This window comes from Cupressus sempervirens, chromosome 2, assembly GCF_028749045.1.
Source record: "Cupressus sempervirens isolate cs-2001-9-10 chromosome 2, ASM2874904v1, whole genome shotgun sequence".
In the NCBI taxonomy this organism is placed as follows: Eukaryota; Viridiplantae; Streptophyta; class Pinopsida; order Cupressales; family Cupressaceae; genus Cupressus; species Cupressus sempervirens.
In genome coordinates this window covers 590,830,066-590,841,018 of record NC_143119.1, presented here as the reverse complement: position 1 = coordinate 590,841,018, position 10,953 = coordinate 590,830,066, and positions in this window count along the sequence as shown.

Below are 10,953 nucleotides of genomic sequence, written 5' to 3'. Positions count from 1 at the left end.
AGAGGAAAAAGGACAACTATCCTTACAAAAATATTTACAAAAGGGGTCAAAATTTTAAATATCATAAAGGAAAAAACAAAGTGCTTGTTTGTAATTTTTAACATAATGTCTTTCTTACTAATCTTTTAGTGGTGGGATCACTTCTGTTGTAACAATTTATTGTGGAGGTGCCTTGCTTGATGATTAACCAAGTTGTATTTGTTGTCCTTCTAACTATGGGGCCATTTGATTTGAACTTGATATATCACACTTTGATATTTGAAAACTTATTACTACTCATTGCTTTCCTTCCAACACATTAGAATGAATTTCCATATTCATAGTTACAATTTTTTTTTCCCTTGTCATGTCACTAGTTTGAGTAACTATGTTTGTTGCTGCAATTAGTTGCTCCTATTTTCTTTCCTTTATTTGAATACGTGTATCAATTATCTGTACCTCATTTGGGTCTACATCACTTTCTTCAACTTCTTCTAATAACAACTGATTCATTTGAGCATATTCTACCATCCACTTGTTGAAAAGTGTATCATCTAGTTAGTTGAAATTCAAAATTTATTGTTGTTTTTGCAAGATATCTTCTCCTATTTTATCTATCTTAGCAAAATATTTTTTGAAAGAATCAAAGAAAAATTTGCACCTACACAACTTCCTCAATTGTCTTGGCAAACCAAATGTGATCTTTTTACTTTATGGCCTTATGTAGTCTAATTCTTATTAACTCATCTAACTCCTTGGCCCATTATTCTTTTTCCTTTAGTTTATCTATAGCCTTGAGTGCATGAGGAAAAATCTCAAAACTTCTACCAAGATACTTTAAAAAACAATTGCTAATTCTGGTTTGCAACATATTCCTCTTGTTATCAAAATTAGAAAGGATATTAGTCAAATCAAATGTTTTCTCTACTACCTCATAAGAAATACTAATAACTAAACAATAAAGGATAGTGATATCACTATCCTTACTAATCCATTTATTCACAATTAGCCTTAAGGTTGCCTCATTATTTGTGAGCTCATTTTGTACATCTATTAACTTTGACAATTGCAAATAAAATGTAGGCCATCTACCTTGTCTACTAGATACATAATTGTATCTCTTATCTTGTTTTCATATTGAACATCCAATTCCACATGAATTGACCATAATTTAGTCTTTTCTTCTTCTAGTTCTTCAACAGTATACAATTGAGGTTTCGAGGGGTATTTGTCTTTTTTATGATTGGAAGTGTATTGAAAGGTGTTATTGGAGGATGAGGAGGATAAGTAATCCTAGGCTGACTAAATTCTATACCTACTTTCCTTTTCCCCAATTATTTCTCCATTTGAGCAATCAAACCTTCCATATGGGGTACCTTGCTTCTGCTTTACTCATATGCTTCCAACTCCATTTAAAATTTATTATTCAATTAAAAAAAATATTCTTATCCTTGATAACAACTACTACTTTGAAGTCAGCCATTTCTTTGGTCATTTGAGAAACTCTGTCACTATCTACTTTATCTACCCTTTAGACAATGAGACTGCTTGCATGCTCAGAATTTGAAACCTCTTAAATTCTAGGTTTATCTCTTTTTTAGATGGATGATATTACCAAGAATTGATGGTCATCACTATACTTTAACCCCTTTATGGGCTTCTAAGACTTCTTCTTTAGTCTTAAACTATGTGTCTTTTGCCCTCCTTACTGTGTAAAAAATCATTGCATTGGCAATGTCCCATTTGGGTAATTTCATAACCCTTGAATCCTTTAGCAACTACCTACCCCCTTTAGGGGTTATCTATGAAAACTATTCTATGAAGTTAGCTTTGACCTATTCCTCAATTTCATAGTCTTGCCTATTAGGTTGCTTTGTCTTAATTCTCTTGTATTTAGCCTCAAAATTGCTAATGTTTTTTCTCCACAAAATTTAAATAAATGCTCTTGATTTTATAAAAAATTCATCGTCTAAAAATTTCTTAGATGCCTATTCCACCACAAGGTCAATTTCTTTTCCTTGATAGTCTCCTACAACGAGGGCTAATGTTGGCATAAGGGGCTCTTCAAGCACTCCTTCTATATTTGTTGTAGTTATAACAATGTCTTTCTCTCCTCCCATCTATTTTAGTTTCTCCATTAAGGAGTCTTCATCATCTATATAGATTGGGGTTTGTGAGGGAGAATATTCTTCAACCCTAGAAGAATAACCCTATTCTAATTTTTTTTTTTTTGGCAATGGGTGCAATAAGTGGGCTTTTAGATAATTGTCTTTTAGATAAGTGTGCATCATATCTTGCTTGTAGGTCCTCCATATCAATTTTCTCATGCACTACATGATTAGGGTTTAATTAAAAAAATTCCCTAATTAACTTTGGTGAAACCCTAAAAATATTATCCCCAACATGATTTTTGACTATCCTTGATATGGAGTCGTAGTTATTCACCATTATTATGAGTAAATCATCATCAAAGAAAACTCCTAGGACAATTAACCATCCAATGTCAAATTCCCATACATATTTTAAAGGAGTATCAAGTTTTCTTTCTATGAACCACTTACAGAAAATCTCTAAACCCCCAATGGATGTCTTCGCATCCCTCAACCAATTTATCTTATTGTAGAAATAATTGTTGACTAGTAACATAGGGTTTTTTGGTATCAATTCTTCTCCTTTAGAGAATTCATTTGTATATTATGGCATTTGTTCTAAAAAGTCATCATGTACAACCCTTTGTTGGTAATCTACTTTCCCTAAGAAATCCCTTCGTAGAGGCATCTTATTTATATTATCTTAATATGACTACAATTTCTCAATTAGCTAGAAGTTTTAGTACTTACCCAATTTTCCTGTTTGCTTCATTGAAAAATCTATTTGCAACAATTTGTGACTCTTAGAAAATGCACTTTGAACTCTAAATATTTACACTCATTGAAAATTTTGTAACCTAGTATTAAAAAATTAGAAAAATTACAAATTTTATGGCAATTGGTCTCACACAAAGTCACATTGATTAGAATTAATGCTCTACTAGTCACATTTCAGGCCGTGCTACAAAATTTGAAACCCAACCATTAGTCTACATAAAATTGGATGATCAAGCTTTAAAACTAAAAAGGCTACATACCTTGTTTGGAAACAAGACACATGTCAAAACCTTGCTTCCCCACTTTTCTCAAAGTTTGATCAATTTCATAATATACGAAAACAATGATCATGAAAGATTCTTATTATTATTGTACTTGCCTTAAGATTTTCAGCCCACTAATCCAACTCAACATCCACCTTTGTATACACATAATACCCTTGGAAAATTAGGATAAGACATTTGGTACATAGTCCATCTTAGCATTACCTAATAACTTTTATAAATAATTGACCCCACATGTCCACATGTCATACTGACGCTTCCCTGCTTTCTTTAAAACTTTATCTCCTTTATAATGTGGAGAAGTGACAACCGTCAATCTACAAATGATCAATGATTCTACAAGATCTACTTTATTTTGATCTAGTCATCAATTATATCCAATGAGGTGATGCCGATCTGCCAACTTGTTTTGACAATTTTCCAACTATTTTGACATGTTTCCTTTTTGTGACCCACAAAAAAAATGACATCACCAACTCTACATAGTATCACTGCGCTTCTCAATTTTTGTTAAAGTTCTACTATCTTCATATTCTAGGGAAGTGCCAATTTTTGATCTTCTCAAGATCTAATGGTTAGGAAATTTTCTCAATCTACAACATTTTCAAAAGACTAAATGGGACCCATAGGGACAAGTGTCACGACTGTGCTTCCTTGCTTTCCTTAAAGTTATGATATTGTTAAAATGAGGGGATACACCCATAACTGATCTTCTCTTGATCAATGGTTAGGAAATAAACCCCATAAAGGTTTAAGCATTTTCAAAATAACACTATGCTAGTTAACTCAAAGTACAACCCATGGTTAAAAGGAAAAACATGTTGAGGTAAAAGGATTTTTGGGGAATAAATAAAAGGCTTACACAAAAATCAAGAAATTTTTTTTCAAGGGCATTTAGGGCTCACAAAAGTTTCCCATGTACTTTTTGAAAATTCAAACCAATGCAACCCTATTTCTAAAACTTAGGGCACAAACAACATTAGGATAACACAAAATTAGAGGCTTTATCTAGGGAAAATACAAATTAAAACACATAACACCTAATTTCAAGATAGTCAACTAGATTGTTCACTATAAATTGTAAAAAAATTTATAAGGTGAAAAATTAGGCCAACACAACATATTAGTAAATTTTTTGAGATGTTCTTCACTAGTAATGGAATTATTTCTTGAGAACATTGTAAACTTACCTCTTTAGTCAATGGAGATAGGATGATGAAAATTAGGGATAGCTTAAAATGACATCTATTTGTATCTTTCCATATAGATGGACCTCTTCTTAAATCCTAAGACATTTGATGAGCTAGGTCTATCCCCTTGGGTTTAAATGGAAATTAGGCCTTGTTGGGTTACAACTAACTGTGAAGTAGTAGTAGAAGAGGAGAGTGGTATTTTTTGGGAACATCCTTGATTGTTTGTCACATGTCCACAAGCTAGAATAGAAGGTATAGCTTGTGAAGTCTAGTTTTTCCAAGTTGTTAAACTAGGAGTGGATTTAAGGAATTGACTTTTCCTCCTTGTCTCTGCTACATTAGCCTCATTTTCAACTTTCTCTAGTTAATTTTCAAGATCTTCCCTCTCCTTTTTTACTCTTTCCAATTCTAAATCAGTTTTGGAAATAACTATATTTTTTGGAGGAATAGGAGGCTGATTGATTTCTAAGCTTATAACCTTCTATTTTCCTTTATCAAATTTCTTAGTGGTGAAATCTATCACATTTTCCTCAATTGGTTTATAGGGTTTTACTTGAGAAATGACATGTCCTTCTTTCTCTTTTAGAGAATGTTTTTTGATCTTGGATTTTTGACCTTTTATCTCCCATATCTCCAAATATATTAGAGTGCAAAGTAGAAGATTTCTTTTCCAAATTCATGTTTTTCTTTTTGAGTGCTTCCATTCTTCTAAGCAAGATTTCCCTCTTTATGAGGGAATTCATAGTGATTACCTCTTTTTCCTTCTCCAAATGTATATGTTTTGAATTTTTCTCTACAACATTCTTCCTAAGTGTTTCAATTTCAAATAATAGATCATCAGGATCTCTAGAGGTGGTTTTTGAATCTATAGGATCATTTAGATCTATAAGGTTTCTTTCAATATATGGAACTTACCCAAAGTTGGGCCTAATTTTTAGGGTGTTCTTATTTCCCCATATTTGATTTACCTCCTTAGACATATTTGGTCTTAAAGGAGTATCTCATTTGGAAGAAATAATTTTATCCTAGTATACTCTTTCTTCAAGCAATAGGGTACTAAACATTTCACCTAGAAGCCTAGTGCTCTTAGACTAACAATTCAGGGATGAGCATTCTCTTTCTATCACATGCTGATATTATGAATGGGTTGAGAAATTATCTTTGGGCTTCCATGTATGGCTATAATCTCCTTTCTTCTTGGGCTGGTTATTGCTACCAACCTGAGGTATGCTCTACATTTTCCTTTGTGTATCCTCTTGTGTTTTTCCTTCTATCATCTATTTCACACACACTTAATATAGCACTTGCTAATAAACCTTTGATTGAGTCACCCTCCATAGAGGGGAAAAAAATTAATATGGATAGAAAATAGGAAAATATCATGGCAAAATAATATTTGAATACATATTTGACACAAGTATCCAATAAAAAATAAACTTATGTCATGATGCACTTTGGGAAATGAAAAATTTGTCCCATAGACAATGCACTACTTAGACACAACCCACATAACGTAATTTTTGCTTGGTGTATTGAAATCTCCTTTTTTATATTCTCAAGGTTTGTCTAGTAAAATAAACCAATACACTCCCCAACAAAGTCACCATTTTGTTGGCTTTCAATATGGTAGAATTTCAATAACCTTTTAAAAGTAGAGAAATACTGAGGACTTACCTAAAAACCATTACATGTATTTTCTGAGAAAAACAATTTAAAAGGACCAAATGACAAGACTATGATGTCTTCTCCACTTCAAACTCTATAAAATTCAGGTGGGTTTACCTAGGAATTCATCTTCTCTCTTCAATTTTCAAATCTTACTATGAATTACAATATAACACATATTTTCCTTATTTTCTTCTAATTCTAGGATTGTAAGATAGATGATAAATGGCTAATTTATCAAACCCTAAAACTCCATGATTCAAGTATAGGCTTTCTTTTCAAATCTTCAACAATGAAACATTAAAAAAATGATTTATAAAATGATTATACCATATATAAATTCCAAATTATATCAGCTACAATGGATGACTAGTGGCCTATCTATTGGGCTATTATCTCATAGGAGTTTTGACATTTTACTTATCAGATCTATCTTATTGACACTTTGTGAGAAGAATATCAATATTTAGTTCTAGATCTCATTCTTATAAAAATCCTTTTTGCAAACCAATAACTTCTTCCAAGTTACATAAAGAATTTATGTAACCCATTTATATTATAAAAAGAATGTAAACTCAAATATAATTAAAAATGAATTACAACTGTGCCTTAGTAAACTTTTCTATTAAATCTTAGAGAACTAAATGATAACAAAAGAAGATACAAAATCTAAAATGTATAGGCATCTCTTGTAAGAGTATATAATCCACCAATATAACTAGTGGGGGGGGGGGGAGGGGGGGAGGTGTGGGGGTTAATAAGTTATCCAACTATTATCACAATTATCAACCTTATTAAATCTTAACCATATTTGAAATATAATCAGAAACCATAACAAGATACTCATGCACAATAAAACCATATATGTTAACTAGGATAACCCTTGATCCAAGGGAAAACTCTAGTGGGGATGGTACTCACAAGATGATGTACTAATATAAATTTTCCTTGTTAGAGGATGAACCTTTTTAGGAGTCTACGAAAACATTCAGTATATATTAGTCCCTGTTAGGAGACTTTGAATCCTTATTAGGAGTTGTAGAAGGCAAATGGACCCACTATCCAAACAACTTTAGGGGCAAGACCAATGAACCCACTATCGAAATGATCTCTATATTATTCCTTGTATAATAATAGAATTGAACTATATTTATCCTTCCTCTTTCCATATTCTTCTAACTAGACTTCTACTTCTTTTGATCTCGATACTAGATCACAAACTTTGTATCCAATAATCCCTTGGATCGCTTACTCATATTTAAAAGTAATCCTCTTATTCACACTTCCTTGATCACTTTGCATTCCACACACTCTCTACAATCAAAGAAAATACTTTCCTTTACACCACTTCCTCAAAAAAATTCCTTGAGTTGACCTTGAGGCTTTCCCAATTAATTATAATAAGACCACAATAAGATAATTAATTGTTTCATAATTACAATAGCACTGTCAGCTCATAGTCTTCACAACTTCTCATACGTGTGACTTTAGGACTTGTGCACTTACTAACTTCATCATCAATCTATCCTCTATCACTCTATAACTTCACATATCTAGATTATATCTTTGTTATGAGATATAATACAATCATCAGCAATTATTTCATAGGTACTCTATTTCTATGCTGCTCCTTATAAATTATGTATATGTTCTATATGTCTTTGACTTGCATTACATGAAATTAACCTCATCATCAAAACAAAAATGGAGCATGTCCTTAACTTTGTGTCACCTAATCATCAAAACTCTATCCGTATGACGATAATTTTTGTCTATTATTCTGGCAGTTTTTATAGAATTACTACTACGTTGACATCAATGAAAAACATAGTCATGAATGTTACATGTCAATAATGCCACATTCTCTCCAATGCTTAAGATACTCCCTCAAAGGAATAGCACAAAACCTCATGCTACCAATATCCCCCTTTAGCATTGATGACAACATAGGATAAAAACATCTAGGTTCCAAGAATACAAAACAATATTCTCATACTACTACTACTCTCATCTTCTCAAATCCTCTTCATCAATCAAATAAAAAATCCTTTGGAACACTATTTTGTTCTGTATCTTATCAAGGATTCGCACCAATTGTTCACATGCTAAAAAAATTTTAGCTTCTCCATGCATTATAACTCTCCATGCTTCATATCTCCCCCATAGAGATATTCCTTCTTCTTACTCACAGGAATCTTTAAGTCTCCCTAATAAGGTATAAAGATGTTCTCATTCAACTATCTCTCCCTCATTCACCTAGAGGATGTTTTTCATTTATACTTATCCCCCATCAACATCAATGACAAAGGCCTCATTATGTCAATCAACTACTTCAAGTCTTCAACCAACTCAAGTGTCTAAAGACACTATTCAAGACCAATTAACAAGAGTCCTTAATAACTCTACTCACCATAGGTACTCCCCCATTCAGGAAGCATCAACATTAAGTCTAGTCAAACAATACTACTTTGTACAACTAGACTTATGCAATCTCTACATTATCTATTTTGAAGTAGCAAGGGGCATAACCCCAAGTGTACCTCTCAAGTACTCACATGTATTTTTAGGTAAGGGCTTTGTAAAGATATCTGCAATATGATCTATAGTACTAACATACTCCAATATGATGTCTTTCTCTACTATATTCTCTCTCAAAACATGATACTTAATAGATATATTCTTAGTCTTAGAATGCAATACAAGTTTCTGAGACATACTTACTATACTTGTGTTATCACAATATATAATAATAGGTTTTGAAAATTGTATTACAATATCTTTCAATATTTGCTTCATCCACATACCTTGATTATAGTTATTTGTTGTTACTACATACTCTGCCTCAACTATACTCTCTAAAATACAATTTTGTTCCTTACTTATCCAAGAAACCAATCTTTCTCCAAGAAAGAATGCTCCACCACTAGTGCTTTTTCTATCATCCATATTACCTGCCCAATCCACATCAATATTAACAGATAAATTATTTGATCTATCACACCATATTCCATAGTTAGATGTCCCCTTCAAATATTTTAATATCATCTTTACTACTGCATAGTGATAATCCTTAGGATCATCTTGAAATCTAGCTACAATCCCAATCACATTTGTTGTGTTTGGTCTAGTGTGAGTTAGTATTGCAAACCTCAATCATGGATCTATACTTTTTATGCTCAATTGTAGGTGTCTCATCTTTTCTAGATAACTTGTGACTAGTGATCATTGGTGTACCAAAAATCTTACAACTTTCCAAGCCAAATATCTTCAACAATTCCTTCAAATAATTCACTTGGGAAATGAAAATACTATTACTATTTTGCACAATTTGCAAACCTAGAAAGAACTTCATCTCTCCTATCATGCTCATTTCAAACTCATTCTTCATTTCTTTAGAAAACTTATCACTTGCTTCATCATTATGTCTAAAAATTATGTCATTAATGAATATGACTATTATTTGTAAACCATTCTCAAAAATTTTCAAGTATAAATTACTATCTATCATACCTTGAGAAAATCCAAGATTTTCCAAATACTTGTCCAACCTTACATACCACATTCTAGGTTCTTTCTTTAGATCATACATATCTTTTTTCAATTTCTATACCATATCTTTCTCTTTTCTTAGACAACAACCTTCAGGCTATTCAATGTATACCTCTTCTTCAAGTTCTCCATTTAGGAAGACTGATTTAACATCCTTCTAATACACTTTGGACTTCTTATTTTTTGCATAGTCTAAGATCATTCTCACTATTTCAACTTTGGCTATAGGGGGATATATTTTCTCATAATCTATTCTTTCTTGATGCGAATATTCTTTGCATACAAGTCTAGCCTTTTTTCTTACAACATCACCTTATGCATTCACCTTATCTCTGAATAACCATTTGGTTCCAATAACATTCTTGTCTTATGTCTTGGAACTAATTCCTTTGTGTCATTCTTCATAATCTAGTCTAATTTTTCCTTCATTGATTGAATCCAATGATAATCTTTACATGCTTCATCTTTACTCTTAGGTTCAACTTAAGAAATCAAACATAGTTCCTCATTAACATAGTTTCTTGTCACCATTCCTTTTTCTTTGCTCCCTATTATCTACTTTGGAGGGTGATTCTTTTTCATGTTCCTATTAGAGGTAGGAGTTTCTATCTTAACTCTTATCTCTTCCCTTGGCTTAAAGCTTAGTTCTCCTCTTTAGTCAACAATTTGCACATCATTCTATAAATCATTGTTAGTCTCAAAGAAATCTTCTATATTTTATCTAAAAATTCTAGTATTTTCTTTTTCTTCATTAGAATTATAATCCATCTTCTTTTCCTTTATTCCAAACTTTTCATCAACTTTTACATTTTCACATTCAACTATTGTTTTGGTTCTATGAATATAACATCTGTAAGCTTTTCTTTTGAATGAATAACCAAGAAATATACCTTCATCACTTCTTGGATCAAAATTACCAACATCATCATCTCTCTTTATGTAGTACTTTCTTCTAAATATTCTGAAATACTTTACTGAAGGTGACTGACCAAACCATAATTCATAAGGGGTTTTATTGATAACTTTTTTTTATTTGTACTCTATTCATGGTGTACACTGCTATATTGACTACTTCTCTCCAAATGTATTGGATACATCATTCTCAAATATCATTTACCTTTCTACCTCTAATAATGATCTATTTCTTCTTTCTACAATCTCATTTTTCTCAGGGGTTTTGGATGAAGATAATTGTCTCTTAATTCCATTCTCTTCACATAACATGTTAAATTCTCTAGAGATGAATTCTCCTTCTTTATCTGATCTCAAACATTTTATCTTAACTCAAGATCCATTATCAACTCTATTCTTAAATATCTTAAACTTATCAAATGATTCATATTTCTTTGTAAAATATGTTGCCCACACCATTCTAGTGAAATCATCAACAAAAATCATGAAATACCTTTCTCCATA